At 39.7% G+C, this 18,919-nt stretch overlaps 1 pseudogene; it reads right to left on the bottom strand.

Moving 5' to 3' along the window:
* LOC132766673 (perilipin-3 pseudogene) overlaps positions 1-15,295 on the bottom strand; it is a 179,843-nt pseudogene extending 164,548 nt beyond the window's left edge.
* Positions 15,296-18,919: the final 3,624 nt, after the last annotated feature.

Below are 18,919 nucleotides of genomic sequence, written 5' to 3'. Positions count from 1 at the left end.
CCGCAAGTATTAAATTGTTGGCTTTAAAATATATTTTACTCTTTCTCTCTGCCTCACCCTATGTAGTCTGTCTCTCTCTCTCTCTCTCTCTCTCTTCTATATTTTCAGTAGAAAAATAAGGGACTGCCATAATGTTCTTGTTAGAGTATTCAATAGTGGCATTGTGATCTGCATCCCAACTGCTGGTTTGTGTACATAAATTATTATACGGCTGTATGTGTAATTTTCATGTTTATTTTTCCTGATGGCTGGAATGAAAGTATTATAAACAGGTTTGCTAACCACCTCTTCTAAAGCATTGTGAAATAAACTTATAACCTAAAAACAGAAATATCAGTGAATGGAGTACAATACAATAGAATAAAAACCATGTTGAAAGCGGAAGGCATGACAGAATAATGCAAGATGGAATCATTCTGATTTCCCTTGGGAAGGATTGCCCATCTGCAAGAAGCAGCTACAGAAAGGGTTCTCTCTGGGTATCTCTTGGGATGCTGGAAGGTGCTTGTTTTTATTGTGCGCGTTCAACTGATTTAGTAGTTTGAAAATTGGTCTAGAATTCGGGGAGGCCAGGTTTTAAATACTCACTCAGTCATGAAAACCCACAAGGTGACCTTGGGCAAGTCACACTCACCCAGCCTCAGAAAAAGGCAAAAATCAAACTTCACTGAACAAATCTTGTCAAGAAAATCCCATACTAAGGCTGCCTTAGGATTACCATAAGTCATAACCAACTTGAAGGCACAAAATCACAACAAGAAGAAAATTAACTTCTTAGATTAAAAATATGCAGCTCTTGGAATGTTAGTTTTTAAAAGGAATTAGTTGCATTGCTCATTACTCTGATCAATCAACAGCTGTCCTGGAAGTAACTTACATGTAAGTATTACTATTGTGCCATTGAAAAATATAGGAAAATGCCCCCCTATTTCCCACCATCATTAATAATCACAATTCTGAATGGACTACTTGATGCCTAAATGATATGAGTTCTGGCATCAGTCAGGCTCCCAGGAGGAGGGGATTCTTCCGGTAGGAGGGGATGATACAATTGGTGCACCATGTCTGAAGAGGGCTTTTTACCATGTCCCAATGTACTGGTGGGACATGGAGGAGCCCACTCCCCCCCCCCCAGCAGATCCTAATTCTCAAGCAGGCATATATGGAGGGAGAGGCATTCTCTCAAGTATCAAGGTCCCCATTTAGGGTTTTAGATGTCATCACATTTAAACGTTTTCCCTCTAGTGGGGCCATTCCAGCCCCAATTCTCCCAAAACTTGAAGACATTCCTTCCTTCACCCCTCCCTTTAGAGTTCCCCAGGATTGATGCGCCAGGGAGTCTGGCTTGCTAAGGTACTTTGGGAAAGTACATCTCTCGTGCATATACAATTGCTCCAAAAGCTCTGTGTTTTTTCCTATGTGTTCCTACTTGCCCATGAGTTATGTTGTTGTCTTGTGCTCCTGAGACACCATTCCCTTCCCTTTGGTGGGAAACCGTGTTCCTGATCCCAAAGAAGGGGGTCAGTCTAGATGTCCCTTGATGGAGTCTGTGTATGATTTCGGTTCTCCCCCAATTTAACACAGTGTGTGCCACACAAACAAAGTTTCTGGAGTAGAACAACTACTTTCAAAGTAAAGCCCACCCAATAAAACAGGAAATAACACTTTCAAACCAGGAACAGATTTTTGTTATTATTAAAAAATGTTTTTTTTAATAAAAACTTTGAATTTTTTTCCCTGGCAGGGATCAAACTCATGACCTCCCGGTTCTGGGGGTGGTGCACTCTCTCAGGAAGCCACCAACTGCTCTTTAGCAAATAGCAATTTGGAACATATACTTATTCACTTCTCAGTGGGAAGCCGGGTGAGTCTATAAAAACTTTTAATAAAAAAATTGAAAATTTGCCCAAAATCCATGGATAAGTCAAAAGTTATGAAATTTGGTGAGCTAACAGTAGTCCATGTATTCTACCACTTTAGCAAGTTTCATCAGGATTGGTTTAAAAATGAGGAAGGAAGAATCCCCTGAAGATTCTTCAGTGCCAGTGCTGTTTTTTTCCTACTGCACATGCATGTCTGCTATTAATGAAGCAATTCAAAAATTTCAGAAAGTTTTGAGATTTTAAAAAAGAAATTCAGAACTAACTTTAGAATCGAACCACCAGCACCCCCTACATCCGAAACTAGTTTTGAACCATTTTTTTGGGATGAACCAAGCCTAGTTACCAAACTGTGGGAGGCTTCTCTCATGTCCACACATGGGAAGCTGGGGTTGACAGATGAGTGTTCGTGTAATCTACATTATATGAGTCTACACTCAAATTGCATTACATGGCAGTTTGGATGGGGGCTGAGAGAGTTGGAGGCACGTTATACCTGATGAGTATTCAAATAATACAATGAGACTGACAACAACAACAACAACAACAACAATAATAATAACAACACTTTATTTATACCCCGCTAGGTATAAATAAAGGGACTCGGTGTGGCTTACATGAAGTTGAGCCCCAAATGCAACAATACAAGCAATAACAATAACAATACAAGTAATTTTAAAACAAAACAAAACAATAAAACAATAACACAAGCATTATCAATAGGACAACACACTTTAAAATCTATGGGTAGGCCAAATGTAATTAGAATTAAAAGATTTAAAATAATGCTGGACATGGGCGAAAAAGTGATGGGGCGGTTTGTGGGAACATATGAGCAGACCTAAAACAATATAAAGTGCTTTGGAGGACAAAGTGCTATGGGATCATTATTCTAGGAAGGCACACTGGAACAACCACGTCTTCAAGCTTCAAGTTTGTCATTGAACATCTGCAGAAGATCATATTTGGATGCTTTACCATTCCTACTAGTCTGCTAAAAGATTACTCGGATTTGAATAAAAAGAGATGTACAAAGATCCATTAAAAAGAGGGAGTGAGAAGCAAGAGTAATTCTAAGTGAATTGTTTAGCTTTTCCCTAAACTACTGTCTAGATATTTTAAGTCGTACCATATGCATCCATTTAGATATCTTTCCAAGTAATTCTAAAACCTGCCATCCAAAATGCTTTTGACCTAATGATGATTCTGCTCAACAGCACTCTGTGGTACATTACTACATTTCTTATCATATAGTTTTAACATGAAATGAGATGACATAACACAACTGAAACAATAGCATTAAAGTCACAGAAGATTTATCATCTGTGATGTGAAACATTTTTTAAAGATGTGAAGCTAAGATTGGGGTTTTTTTTTTGCTCATTATAGTCTACTCTATACTATCAGCCCCTGTATGTTCAACTTCTGTATATTTGATACTTTTCAATATGATTAATATGTTTTCTCTAGGAATCTCTAGAGTAACTCTGCAGGATAAGTCTGTGGTCAATTGCCGTAAGAGGTTGACCATAGAATTGCATTGGGAGACCTAGAGAGTCTTAGAAAGGTGTTCTCTCAGGTTAAAAAAGAGCATTTTTTACCATTTGCGTTTTTCCCACTTTTGTGGGCCGTCTGTGCCCAAAACCTCAATGAAAGTGGTGGGACTACTGTACTTCCTGTGCCATGTACAATAGAGTATACTGAATTCTAATTGAGTCCATGAGTAGATGTATGTATGTAGCATTTTGCTGGCTGCACACAAATCAGCTTTCATGGTGTATTATAGATAGCAATTTCAGACCATTGAACTGTTACTTTAAAAGGAATGTTGTATGTCTTTACAGAGCCAGCATGGTATATGGTCAGAGTGTTGGATTCTAACAGAAGACAAGTGTCAGCCGTGGAAACCCACTGGATGACTTTAGCCAAGTCACAATTTTCCAGCTTCAGAAGAAGGCAAAGGCTAAATAAATCTTACCAAGAAAACCATGTAACAACTCCACCTTAGGGTTACCATAAATGGGAAGCAACTTGTCAGGATAATTGCAATTATTTCATATATGTTTTCCAATGTGTTAGTATTGTATTCTAAGATGGATTCAGTCATGTTCATTTTTGTTCACATGTGCAGCAAATTGTTATTGTTACAGAGTTACAGGCCAGACAGTAGAATCTCTGAAACTGTGATAACTGAATTCCTTTGCTCTGAGAAAAATAGCGAGTGTACCAGATAGTAGACAGATAAGTCAGAAGGGCAGGATGTTTCTTTGTCTGTGTGTTTAGTCCTGTACTTTGTCAGTCACCATCTTTCCTCATCAACATGTGGTCACCTGTAAATAGATGCTTCCAGTAAAGCTTATTATTGTGAAACCGAAGAAGAATGCTGTGTGGTAATTGAGTCTGTGTGTTTTGGAAAACTCAAGTTCGCTGTGCCAGACCGGAGGGTCTCACTCTGACACAACTTTGAGGCATCCAACAACATATGACTTTAGTCATTAACATAATATTATGTGTTATTATACACTAAAAATGACCAGCTCCCCTACATAAACAACATTTCTGTTATATTGAGTAAGCATTACTTGTTAATCCAAAGAACTATTGAATGTTTGCCTGAATTTGTCTTATTCCTGTCCCATGTTGATGCAAATGTCACAATACCCCCTTTTTACTTAGAAGAACCCCCTTCTGGCAATTGATAACAGTTTCAAAATAACATAACGAATAAGCAACAGGAAATGAGCACTGTTATTGAGAATACATCATGAAATTAAAGGGGAAAAGAAATGCACCTTGGAAAAACGTTGGAAAAAAGTGGCTCCTATTGTCTGCCTCAATATTCTACTACACATAAAAATGACATGAATTAATTGTTTGAAATCTAGCATTTCCAATCTTCTTGATAAGGTTTGTTATGCATGTGATATATTTTAAATCAATATGATGAAAATTGCCACTGGAAAAGCAGATTTATAAGTCCTGAAATTTGACCAATTTACCTCCTTTACTTTATTTTTTTTAAAAAAAGCATAGGATATTTTTTTTCAGATTTTTGTGAGGAGTAATTATCTAATTTATTCAGGCTTATCAAAGAAGGGAATTCATCATTAGTGTGATGAAGTTCTAAGCATCAATTCAAAATTATTTTAAAAAATTCTGTTTCATTAAAGCTGGTAGCAACAATTGCTTGCCAAGTTTTGTATTACATTATGAAGCTGGATTTCCTTGGTATGTGTCTATTTTCAGAAAGACTTGGTCTTGCTAATGTATGCTACTGCATACCTCTTCCTTCAGTTACTTTTTGAAATGAGCACACTGTGATTTTCCGAACATTGTTAGACTGCAATTTGTATCAAACATAACCGGCATTGACAATGGTAAGGAATGCTATGAGACCAAGAATATCTGGAAGGTCTCACAGTCTCCAGTCCTGCTTTTCAAGATTAGATGACATAATGACCCATTATACCCATCGGGACAGAATGAAACTGTATCCCAGCTTCACCCATTCCTCCCATAGAATAGATGGGACAGAACTTGGGGATTTCCCCCCTCAAATGATTATGGGGGAAAGTGAAATATTTGATTGAAAGGACAGAGGACGTGAAAAGTGAGTGTACATGATCCAAAGTGGCCTATGCCAATGAAAAACTGTGTGCAACCAATTATTTGCACACACACACACACACATGCACAGAGATTTCCCTCGCTATTTCGCGGTTCGCTTTTAGCAGACTCGCTGTTTTGTGGGTTTTTGCGTGCCAGTTTATGAATGGTTGCCATTGCCCAGAGAGGCATTCTAATCCCGACTCCTGGCAATGATGGAGTGTGGAAGGGGATTTCATAAATGGAAATGATTTTGCGATGAATTGCAGCGACGTTCATACCCTTAGCATTTAGGTAGCATATTATAGCACAAACTTCGCACATGGAGGGAAACAGAATGAGGATGCTGATCTCTAACCTTCATCACAATGCCAATCGATGAGCTACTGATGACTGGCACTTCTCGTTCGCTTCCGTTGGCTTTCTGCTACACGTCAGTGATACCAACTTCCCCCGTGAAAATTCCTCGTGAGAACTACGTGCCTTGTAACCTTACTTTCCGAATAACCCTTGTGTATGTGTGTGTGTGTGTGTACACATACACACATGCATACACATACACACAAATGATACCATTTTGTAGCTACCTTACTTGAAAGTATGGTAGTTCTGCTTGACTTGTCTGGTTGAAAGCCATTATGCAATGTGCCACACTTTTTCTCAGAAGTTGGAAAACATAGATAAGCTGTGAGAGAAATACTATGAAACATGTTCTGCAGTGTTAGATAATGCAGTCAAAACATGAGGATACAGGAACTATATAAAACTTAGAAGAACTGGCATCTATAGCACAGCAAGAAGAAGCAATGACAGGTAAAAGCTGTTTGTCTTACAGCGGAAAGCTTTTTCAACTTTCATTTCACATGAACAAAAATTGCACACTTTTAGAACTGAAATCACTGTTATTTTTAATTCATTACAAATAGATTATCTGTGCCAGTTCCTGTATGATCATAAGCAATGTTTGCTTTTGCTCACAGCTTTGCTTTTTCTGCACATGCAGTTTTAGGATATTGCCTTCTGTGATTTATGAATATAGATTCATTGCATTTTGTTATTTTTTGCTCTGGGTCTTAAGAGTTGTTCTGATGAGAGTTTGTTTTTACTCTTGATGTTCCATTAAGGTATTGTTTCACCTGAAGGTAGTGTATGGAGAAGATCATTTTAGAGCCAGCATGTGGTTGCAACTAGGTAGTTATGCAGCAATTGTGTGTATCTTTATTTGGCACTACAGCCAACTCTACCCACAGAGTCTTGTTTTAAGTTATTCTTGTTTTACACTACTAATATAGAGCCATTGCTTACAGTTCAGGAGGCATGGAGTCAAATCCCTGTTTAGTCATGATATATGCCACGTATAGCTATCTCTCATTAATTATCAATCAGTTCAACCTCCCTGACAGAGGTTGAGGATAAAATAAGAAAGGTCCAGGCACAACTCCCTGAGCTATTTGTAGAAGGAAAGGGTAAAAATTGCATATAGGTAATAAAACAACAATAATGTCTGAAATCATTTGAAGAATAAACAGGCTTGAGGATTTTTGAATCCAGGTCAGCATTTGCAGTATTTGGTTCCACGAAAGTACTAACTAATTGCCTACTGATCCATTTCTAGACTAATTCAAGACCTTTTGGTCCTATGTGGCATAGGGCAATCTCCTTCAACCTAGAGAATACCAGATTCATTAATTGTGACACCTATGAATCCCTGAAAATCTTCTAATATCAGAAGTTTAATGCCCTGATTGCTGGCTTATTTTCTCTTTGTGAGGGATGACCAAAAATTATGGTAAACCATTTGAAGTTAATTTATTCCACCAAGCCCCCAAATAGTGTGTAGTACCTGATAAAAGGTAAGCAGTATGAGGATCAAATAGACCATTATAAGAAGTATGTGCAGTATCTAAACCTGTTTTTGAAGGTGGGAGCAACAAAGACCATGAATAATATGAATAAAATGAACTCATTTTGAACCAGCTTCAAGCAGTTCACATGGTGGGTGACTGGTTCTTCATCAGAAGTGCTGCTTCCAGCTGTTAATTCAGCACAAGAAGAAACCTAGGGCACTCCAGGTTTTCCAGGAAACTCCAGTCCCAGTGTTTTTGATGTGCAGACAGCTGGACCAGGCTGGATATGGAGCAATTCAGTGCCCACATATCTTTTTTCTTTTTGGCCAGAAGCAGCAGAGGTTTTTTTTCTAGCCAGAAGCAGCAGAACCATCTTGAGTTCACTTCTGGTGATCATGTGGCTGGTCATCCTCTTGTGACCTCACCAGAAATGACTTGGCCAGCAAGGCTTTGCCAGGGAGCTATTTCCACCTGGCAAAATGGTAGTCCAGAGGAAGACAAAGCACCAATGCCAATGCCCAGCCAACCACCTGAACAGCAGACCTAGGACCTCATCACATGGTTAAGGTCCAGCGGCATGAGTAGCCAGCTTCCATGGCAAATCATTGTGCCAGCGGGTTGGCAGTGGAGTGATCCTGGCACCCCTGCCATCAGTAGACACTTTTTCATCCCACCTGAGGAAGTGTTGCTGCCAAAGCCCAATTTTTCCTATTGAACAAGGGGTGGCTCCACCTCAGTCTGCTAACACCCGAGAGTCTTGTTCCAGATCATTTTAGGTCTTCTATAAAGGTTTAAATCAACACAACCAAGTCTGGAAACAAACTGGAAATCACTCAGTTCAGTTGACATAAAAGTGACATAATACGCTTGGAAGAGCTGAGAGGTTGAAACAGTGGCAAATAATGGATAACTATTAAGATCTAGGGTAATGGACAAAATTGATTATTTTTTTCTTGCAGATCAGCATTAACTGGATAGTGAAGAAAGAAAGCATAGTTCTGAGGTAATGTCGGTAATAAACAGATTCCTAGATTTTATTATGATTTTTATATTGAATTCTTCTTCTGTGTACATGTATGGCAGGGATTTCACTTGCTTATTCTGTGTATTCATTGGGGCTTTAAGGGCCAAGATTTTAAACATTTTTGGGGGATAACAATGACTTCTCTTTACAGTATATTTATATGTTAGATTATTTATGTGTTGTGTTCATTTTCAGCCATTTCCCCTCCCTTATTGACTCACAGAAACAGAGTTGGAAAAAAGTTCCGGGGCATCCAGTCCAATACCATGTCATTCATAGTAGCTTACAAGCAGGCTGCTGCTTTGTAAGACTTTATTTAAAAGCAGATCTTTCTCCACTGGTTGCATGTACACTACAGGATTATGCCAATAGAAATTCCAATCTGCAGTGCAGCCTGGGACAGGAACCATCATGATGATCTCTCTTCATGCTTCTAGGGTTGGTGTCACCCAGTGCATTAAATCATGATGTCACCCCCATGGACCTCCTCCCAAACCACACCACACCACAATATTGTAGCTAAAACACCAGAAAATTTGGCAAGTGATTATTTTAAAAAAAGAGCCACAACAAAAACAATAGCATGTGCTTGTAGTGTGTGTGGATGAAACCAAGAGATTTCAAGCATCATTATAATAGTATAATGACAGTTCTGACCAGGGCATATCCACACTGGAAGGTTCGAAAAGTAAATTAACATAGCATTTTAGCCTGCAGTACATGTACACTGGATTTATGAAAAACATTTTGAATGTATAACTAAGTAAAATATATATATTTAAAAAAATATTCTGCTGAAACACTACACAAAAATGTCATGAAGATGACCCCATCTGAAGCTGTTACCTGGTAAGGTTGATCCCCTCCAGTGACACTATTGCTCCAAACATATATAGTAATTCCAACTGCAGTCTGAACTAAAATAGGACCATGGGAATTTATGGAGTCAACACTCATGCAGTTCAATTATTTCCAAAGGTCTCTACTAGTTGGGAATACCAATTTATTACTGTGCACTTGGTGTGTCGAGGCTATCTTTGTGGGGAATAATTACTCTTTGATTTTTTTTGTATTGTCTTATAAGACTTGAGTGTCTTTATATCTAACAGATTATTCATCTACATCAGTGTGATCCATCTTATATGTACAGGTTAAAGGTATATCTCCTCCTCTGAATGATCGTGGAGATTAAGATCCTCCTAGGAGGCCCTGCTCTCTGTCCCACTATTGTTGCAGGCTCGATTGGTGGGGATGAGAGAGAGAGGGCCTTCTTGGTGATTGCCCCCTGGCTATGGAACTCCCTTCCTGGTGAGATCAGATTGGTCCCCTCCCTTCTGTCCTTCAGAAGGATGGCAAAAACTTGGCTGTGGAACCAAGCTTTCAGGACAGGGCAATAAAGCAGCAATAGGAAAGATTGCCAGACCAATTAGATTAGATGCAGATGACCAAGACGGTTTTAAATTGTGTATTTTAATATTGAGATAAATGTTTTTAATGTTTTATGTATGCGTATATGAATTCTTGTCCCGGCATTGAATGTTTGCCGTATATATGCTGTGTTCTGCCCTGAGTCCCCTTCAGGGTGAGAAGGGCAGAATAGAAATGTTTTAAATAAATAATAATAAATATAATCTTAATGGACTGATTGAATTTTGCCCACTGGAGTAATCAATAGGACAGCTAGTGGCTCCATATTAGCAAATTAGGGATGTGGTGACAAACAAGTTTGGTGTTAGCATCTGGTCTGGCATGGACATGCTAAATTTATCAGGAGCTGTACTTTTTGCTACCACATTTAAGAGACAGGAGCTGGCTGGCCAGTTTTCTGTATTACTTACACTATATTATTTTTTTTACTTTTAAAACCCATTATACATATTTCCCTATTCTTAAGGAAATGTCAGTAGCAGCAGCAGCAGTAAGCTCCTCTTTTTCCTCATAGTCATGATGATGCTGTGATTTAAGTGAGTTTAAAGTGGAAAACTGTATGAGTTCAGAATATTTCATTTTGGACAAACAGTCTTTTGTTTGTTTCATTGCTCCAACTTACTAGGAACAGAGAAGCAGCTGTAAAGCCTGGAATGGCAATTGGGAGAAGAAGAAGAGAAATCTTAGTTCTTAAATGAAATATGAGAGGCATATCTGCTAGCCTGGATGTAAGTGGACAGCTAAAAGAGTAATTCCTCCGTATCTACAAAGGATAAAAACATAGGTATTAAGACAGAGAGGAAATGTGTATGATAGGATTGTTATATTCCACTCCAACAAATCTAAGCATCTAATCCACACCTTATGCAAATTATTTGTATAATGTGCAAATTATTTATTATTTATTTACTTTACTTGTATACCGCAGTTTCTCAGCCCAACAGGCGACTCAACGCGGTTTACAACAAGGATGAGAATCAATCAACGATATACAATTTAAAACCATAAAAGCATAATATACAATATTGACACAACAATAGACAACACAATGCATCTCATAACTAGAGTCGTGATCCAATCCGTCGTCCAAATTTCCATTCCTGTAATCATCACATTCATTGCACTGTTTAACTGAATGCCCGTTCAAACATCCAAGTTTTTAATCTTCTTCGGAACACTATTAGCGAGGGGGCTGATCTTACCTCCATAGGAAGGGCGTTCCACAGCCGGGGGGCCACCACAGAAAAGGCCCTGTCTCTCGTCCCCGCCAGCCGCACCTGTGAAGCAGGCGGGATAGAGAGCAGGGCCTCCCCAGAAGATCTTAGGGTCCTGGCGGGCTGATAGGCAGAGATACGTTCGGATAGGTAACTTGGGCCAGAACCGTTTAGGGCTTTATAGGCCAATGCCAGCACTTTGAATTGAGCCCGGTAGCAAATCGGCAGCCAGTGGAGCTGGTGCAGCAGAGGAGTTGTATGCTCCCTGTGCTCCGCTCCTGTTAGTATCATGGCTGCTGAGTGTTGGACTCGCTGGAGCTTCCGAGCCATCTTCAAAGGCAACCCCACGTAGAGAGCATTGCAGTAGTCTAGACGGGATGTAACCAGAGCGTGGACTACCATGGCCAATTTATATTGATTATACAAATTATTCCAATTTGCATTCTAATTATATAAAATATGCAGGCTAATTGTTGTATATTCCCTCTCCATATTTCAATCTTCATACAAGATTTTACAGTTATGACTGATCAAAGAGAATTACTCTTGAGTAATATTTAAGGTGCTGGACTTGGTATATCAAGACCCAAGTTCAAAGCTGAACGTGGCAATACATCCCAACCTCGCTGCTTGCAGCACACTTCTCACTCTTCTTCTTTCCTTCCTTCCTTGTACTCTGGCATCACTCCTATTTACCATCCCAGCTAATTCATGACCTTGCCTTGTGTTACTTTGCTTCTTGCGCCTTGCTCTACACTTGCGTTCACTCTGCACTACTGCTTCCTTCTTGTCTTACCTTGTGCCCTCCAAATATGCTTGCATCATTCACTCTCCGCTGCTACTGCATCCCCAATATCACTTCATCCACTCTCTTTTTACTTTTTAGCTTTCACAATGCCTCTGTCCTTTGCCTCTTTCAGTTTATCACTTCCATCCCTCCCCACACTTGCATCTGAAAGGTAGGGGCAGACTTGTTTTTGCAAAACAGTTTGACAGAAGAATGTCTACAATTTCCCCCCATACATTGACTCCCACAATGACTCAGAAGAGGAAGGCAGGATTGCAAAAAATAACAGTTATATCGGTTTCACCCTTTCCTATATGAACACATATACAGAGGAAGGCACGTCAAGCCAACCCTGACTGGGACCGCCTCCCACCTGGAAACTGATGCCCTCACTGTGGAAGAACATGTAGGTCAAGAATAGGGCTCCACAGTAACCTACGTACTCACCGCCAGTACACCGAACTTGGAAGACAATTTTACTTGTTCAATGACGGATCGCCTAAGTAAAGTAAATAAGAAGGTGACCATAGAATTACAGAGTTTGATTAGAGATTCCTAGAAAGATGTTCTCTCTAGAAAGCTCTAGGTTACACAATGTGGAAGAAGTCTGGAAGAAGTTATCTGTAGTATCACACTGTAAGATATGGAAATCCATGAATAATGAAATCTACAAAAGTCAGACCTCAGATATCGAGGCCTACTGTAATCCTACATCACAAAAAAGACATCCTTTACTTTGGAAGCCAACAGGATCTGCAAAAAGGATTTGTTATCTTCAGCTTTAGATTTTATTGTTGTCAGTTTGTCAGTTTGTGTTGCACACTAACAATTAAGGTGGCTTTTTTATTTGTTCTAGCACAGATTCACTCTACAGATTTCATTTTAACAAGGCTCAGCCTGCGGTCGATACAATCAAAAGAACTTAGCGTGAAACACCCCCACAGCACTGCCTGTTTGAATTGCTAATGGTGCCCAAGTCATTTGCAAATACTCCACAGTCAAATGAACAAATTAAGTATTATAGTAGCCTTTCACTATCTGGGTGCATTGTATAATAGCTTCCTGAAACAAAATTAAATAGTAATGCAAAAAAAGAGAGTCCAGCATTCCCTGTCAGAACCTACACCAAAGATGTCAGATTTCAAAGGATCTTACACAACAGAATCACATCAGTGAGAGCTGTTTGGCTGCAAAAGTTATGTGTTTTCAAATGTGCTTGTTTAGGGTCTTCCATTGAATCCCACAATGGTGCAGCGAGCTAAATTGCTAAACTGCAGAACTTGCTGACCGAAAGGTTGGAAGTTTGAATCTGCAGGACAGGGTGAGCTCCCGTTGTTATTCCCAGCTTCTGCCAACCTAGCAGTTCAAAAAGATGCAAATGTGAGTAGCTCAATAGATACCACTTTGGAGGGAATCTAACGGTCATGCCGGCCACATGACCTTAGAGTCATCTATGGACAACGCCAGCTCTTCAGCTTAGAAATGGAAATGAGCACCACCATGCAGAGAAGAAGACTTAATGTCAAGGGGAAACCTTTTCCTTTATTATTGAATCACTGTTTATTCTGGCAAATTTGCTTGACTGGGTTGATTATTATGGTGTGATTGGTCTATGGCCTCTAGGAGACAGTTTTTATCAATCCAGCAGTTATACATTTCCTCTCCTCTAACTTTTTATGACCCTGTGTAGCTAGATTGCTGTGTATTACACTATTACCGGCCTGTAGGGAGCCAGCATGGTATATTGGTTTGAAAGTTTGATTATGTTTTTAGGGAACAGGCCTTAAATCCCACTCAGCCATGGAACCCCACTGAGCAACAGAAAGTCACTGAGACAGAAAGTCACAAGCTTTCTGTCTCAGAGTAAGACAAAGACAAAGGCAAACCTTCTCTCAACAAATCTTACCAAGAAAACTCTGTGATAGGCTTGGTCTTGTGTCACCCTAAACTGGAAGTGGCTTGAATACAAACAACAATACCAAAGATGGCCTGTAGTCTTACTGGGAATGGCAGGAGTGCTCCTAGTATGGTCTCCCATGTTGTACAGGCATTTTCTGAGGAGCCACACTAAATGTGCCAAATAGTTTTGAGTAGCAGCTGAAGTGGAAAGTGGTATTGTTGGAGGATATCTCAGACAAACAGCAGGGTTGCTAGGGCTGCACAGGAAGAGGCACAGTAAATCTCCTTTGAATGCCTTTTACCACTAATCCCCTATTACAAGACAACTAAAAATAAAACAAAAATATAGTGTTAGAAAATGAAACTCTGAGGTTGGAAGGCACTCAACAACTTTATTTATTTATTTATTTATTTATTTATTTATTTATTTATTTGCTATACTTGTATACCGCCGTTTCTCAGCCTAGCCGGCGACTCAACGCGGTTTACAACAACTTATAACAAACAACAGTATACAGTTTAAAAGCATAAAACACAATCCACAATACATATATCAATAAACAATCCAATTCATCTCTTGATTAAAATCGCGATCCAGTTTCGTTGTCCAAATTGCCAGTCCTTCAATCATTACACTTATTGCACTGAGTTAACCGAACACCTGCTCGAACATCCAGGTTTTTAGTCTTTTCCGGAATACCATCAATGAGGGGGCTGATCTTACCTCCATGGGGAGGGCGTTCCATAGCCGCGGGGCCACCACAGAAAAGGCCCTGTCTCTCCTCCCCGCCAGCCGCACCTGTGAAGCAGGCGGGATAGAGAGCAGGGCCCCCCCAGAAGATCTTAGGGTCCTGGTGGGCTGATAGGCCGAGATACGTTCGGATAGATAAGTTGGGCCAGAACCGTTTAGGGCTTTAAAGGCCAATGCCAGCACTTTGAATTGAGCCCGGTAGCAGATCGGCAGCCAGTGGAGCTGGTGCAGCAGAGGAGTTGTATGCTCCCTGCGCTCCGCTCCAGTTAGTATCATGGCTGCCGAGCGTTGGACTAATTGGAGCTTTATTGGGATATAGCAGAGGATAACTATAAGTAGGACTGCGGCTAAAGATGCAACCGGACTCAAACTGAAAGGATATTCAACTGCTTATGTGCTCGGAGATGGAACAAAAATTGAAATCTGCACAACAAATAGTATAAAAACATGGAAAATGAGATTCCTGAATTAGGAAGAGCAAGGCATAGTAAATGAAGAACTGGAATGTATAAGCATAGCAATACACAGGGTGAATGAGTTAAAATGGAGAGGAATTGAACACTTTGAATCTGATAATTTCACAGTGTTCTTTTTTGGGGAATTAAAATTATAAGGAGAAATGGGTGGCATTGCTAGGAAGGAGAGATGTAGCAAAAACAGTCAAAGGATTTAATGCAAAGTTCTTAGATAATATCAATAATAATATAATTTCTTTATATCCTTCTCCATCTCCCTGAGGGGACTCATAGCAGATTACAGGGTACATATATGGTGAACATTTAATGCTGTTATACAATTGACAAGAAAGACAGACAATACATAAACAAAGGCAAGGCTTACCTTTTTTCATCTCCGGCATCTGGAGGCCATGAGAAGGTGCTGTTGTTTCATTGTTCTACACTGAGGAGCCTGTTGTCCATAGACGCCTTCCTGACTGAATTGTTGACATGTCTTCAGGGGCGCCTTTTTACCTCACTGCCAAAGTGGACACCTATTTATCTACTCACATTGCTGTTTTTGAACTGCCAGGTAAGCAGAAGTCCCAACCTATGGCTTGAACTGCCAACCTTCCAGTCAGCAAGATCTTCTGTAGCTGACGGTTTAACCCGCTGTGCTAGCCACAGCCCAAATAACACTTCAGGAAACTTATCAATATAAACATAATCCAAGTTTATACTTTAACTACAAAGGCACAACAATAAAATGAATATTCTATGCTGTAGCCCAGGAGAAATTGATCACACATCAAAACAGGATTTGTTGTTGATCATAGATGATTAGAACCCAAAAACAGGAATCAGACCAGGATCAGCATTGTAAGAAAATTTTGCCTATGATAAGAGAGGATTGTATACATGGACATCATTGTGGCCAATTAAAAATATATAATTGGGAGCAGAAGATGGTGGAATTCCATTCTCTCTGCAAAAACAGGACCAGGAAGGGATTGTAACACAGACAATCAACTTCTGATATTAATAATTCAAGTAAAGCTAAAGAGAAATACCAAACAAACCATAATTCCAAAATACAATCTGAAGAATATTCCCATCCATTTTTAAAATAATATAAAATAGATTTGCTCTACTAAGTCCAATTGACCAGGAGTCAGTTTTCAGGGAGGAATGCAAAAATATGCTATCTGTAGCCAAAAGGAAAGAAGAACTTCAATGGATGGCACATGAAACTAATACCATAATCAAGCCACCAGGGATTACATTGCAAGCATATGCTGGATAATAGAGCATAGCCCAGAATTTCAAAAGGAAATCAGCCTGTGTGGTACAGATTATTTATTTATTTATTTATTTATTTATTACTTGCACTTATTTACCACCACTCTCAGCCCAAGGGCGACTCGTGGCGGTGAACAACAACATAGAAATGACAGTTTACAATAATCAGGACAATACATAACATGCTACTACTAATTGACATATACTTATACTAAAAATCCGCTTCGTCGTATCATGGGTCATAGTCAGTTTCATAGTCGTGGTCCATTCCGGTCGTCATTGCCAAGGATATAGTACTCAATTGAAGGCCAGTTCGAAGAGCCACGTTTTCAGGCTCCTACGAAAGGCCATAAGGGAGGGCGCCTGCCTGACTTCGGCAGGGAGGGCGTTCCACAGCCGGGGGGCCACCACCGAGAAGGCCCGCTCCCTCGTCCCCGCCAGGCGTGCCTGTGAGGCAGACGGGACCGAGAGAAGGGCCTCCCCGGATGATCTCAAGGTCCTCGTGGGCTCGTAGGCCAAGATGCGGTCTGCAAGGTATTTTGGGCCGGAACCGTTTAGGGCTTTGTAGGATAATACCAGCACCTTGAATTGGGCCCGGTAGCAGATCGGCAGCCAGTGGAGCTGGGACAGTAGGGGCGTTGTGTGCTCCCTACGCCCTGCTCCTGTTAACAACATGGCTGCCGCGCGCTGGACTAGCTGAAGCTTCCGGGCCGTTTTCAAGGGCAGCCCCACGTAGAGAGCGTTGCAGTAGTCGAGGCGGGATGTGACCAAATTATAACAAAGCCTTTGATTGTATTGATTGTGAAAAACTCTAAAAGAAATTTATATATCACAACATTTGATTGTCATGATATGTAACTTGTACTCAGGACAGAGGGATACTGTTTGGACAGAATGGGGAGAAAAAATGGTTTCCAACTAGAAAGGATGGCAGCAAGGTTGCATTTTATCACCTTATCTGTTTGATCTACACATCAAATGTATCTTACATGAAGTATACATGTAAGATATATTACATTACATAGGAAGGAAGCATGAACATTGAAAGAAGAAACAACAATTTAGATACACAGATAACACCATACGACTAGCAGAAAATAGCTAAGACTTGGAACAATTACTGAAGAAAGTACAAAGGCAGATTTATTGCTGAACATTAAAAAAAACCCCAAAATTATGACAGCAGATTATTTACATAATTTTAACGTGGACAGTGAAGACGTTGAAACATTTCAAGATTTCCATATCTTGGCTCATCAGAATGGAGATTGCAGTAGAGAAATCTTAAAACTGGGACCTGGAAAGGCAACCGTGAAGGAACTAGACAAGATCCTGAAGTGTAAAACTTATAACTGGATATGGTTTATGCCTTTTTATTTCAATTTTAATGTTTAGTTATCAATGTTTGATAATGACCAAAAAAATCAACACATTCAAAATATAGTGCTGAAGAAGAATTCTACAGATGCTGCAGACTCCAAAAAGCAAATTTAGTCATAGAACAAATTAAGTTTGATCTCTCTCTAGAATACAAGATGACTAATCTGAAACTGACATACTTTGGACATATGACGAGAAGACATGAAAAGACAAAAAGGTTGGGCAAAATAAAAGACAACAGGAAAAGAGCAAAATCACACTTCAGTTGGATGGACTCAAGCAAGCTGCAGGCCTAAGTCTGAAGACTTGAACAGGGTTGATGATAAGGTGACTTGGAGATATCTCATTCATGGTATTGCTGTAAATTGAAGTCAGATTGATGGCAGTTAACAAAAACAGCAAGAGTTTGTGTTTGAACACTACATGGTTATAATGCTACAATTCCACTATAACTGTCATGGAAAAAAAAACATATGGAATCCTTGGACTGGCAGTTTAAGATGGGATATTAATACGTTTCAAAGACCTCTAGTTCTTCAGTAAACTATAAATCCCAAGATTCCAACATGGCAGTCCAAGCAGAACCATGGTGTATAACTGTGTGATGTGAAAGAGACCTTAATCTAGGTACTTTAAAATGTATTTCAGATGCTGATAAATGGAGTACGATTATTTATGTCACCTTGTAGTTCATGGACTTAATTACAGATCCTTTGCAAGTCAGTGCTTAGGGGCCTTTAAGCTGTGTAATGATTAGATGAGTTTGTCTTTTTTTGTTTTGTTTTGGAACAAGAGAAAGGCGTAGCTGGAGTACAGGTTAAAAGATAGCTGTTGGTGCATTCAGGAGAGCAGCAAAGTGCATGGTGGAAGTCAGCATGGTCAAATGAGCCGTGTCACCTAATTATTTTCAATTACAATTATGATCATTTCTTTAACGTTTTCCTACACTGATGCTTGCGTGCCTAATGTAGCCAACTCTGACTTTATGAGCCCTATTGTTACAACGTGCTGTGCTTAATTGCTTTGTCGCTGTAACAAACAGACGTTCTGAACATTGGATGATAATATGAAAAGGAGGTAGGAGAATAGCTTGAGATGCTTTCATTTTAATTATGTTGATAGTGCACCCTGTGGTGTCAAAAACAAGACAAGAGCACTGTTCTTTTGCTAGGCCTCCCTGAACAACTTTAAATGGTAGGTATTAATATGCATAGTTAATGAATGTTCACCTTTCTACAAAAGGTCCCTAGTTTTGTGTCAGTAGGATATTTATTAACATGCTGAAATCCTGTTTCTTTTGGGGCAGGAGAGACATACTGATCCAGATTAGCAGGATAATAATAATAATAATAATAATAATAATAATA

This window comes from Anolis sagrei, chromosome 2 (assembly GCF_037176765.1).
Source record: "Anolis sagrei isolate rAnoSag1 chromosome 2, rAnoSag1.mat, whole genome shotgun sequence".
NCBI lineage: Eukaryota > Metazoa > Chordata > Lepidosauria > Squamata > Dactyloidae > Anolis > Anolis sagrei.
The sequence above is the reverse complement of the archived record's forward strand: the minus strand, read 5'-3'. Positions and strand labels throughout refer to the sequence as shown.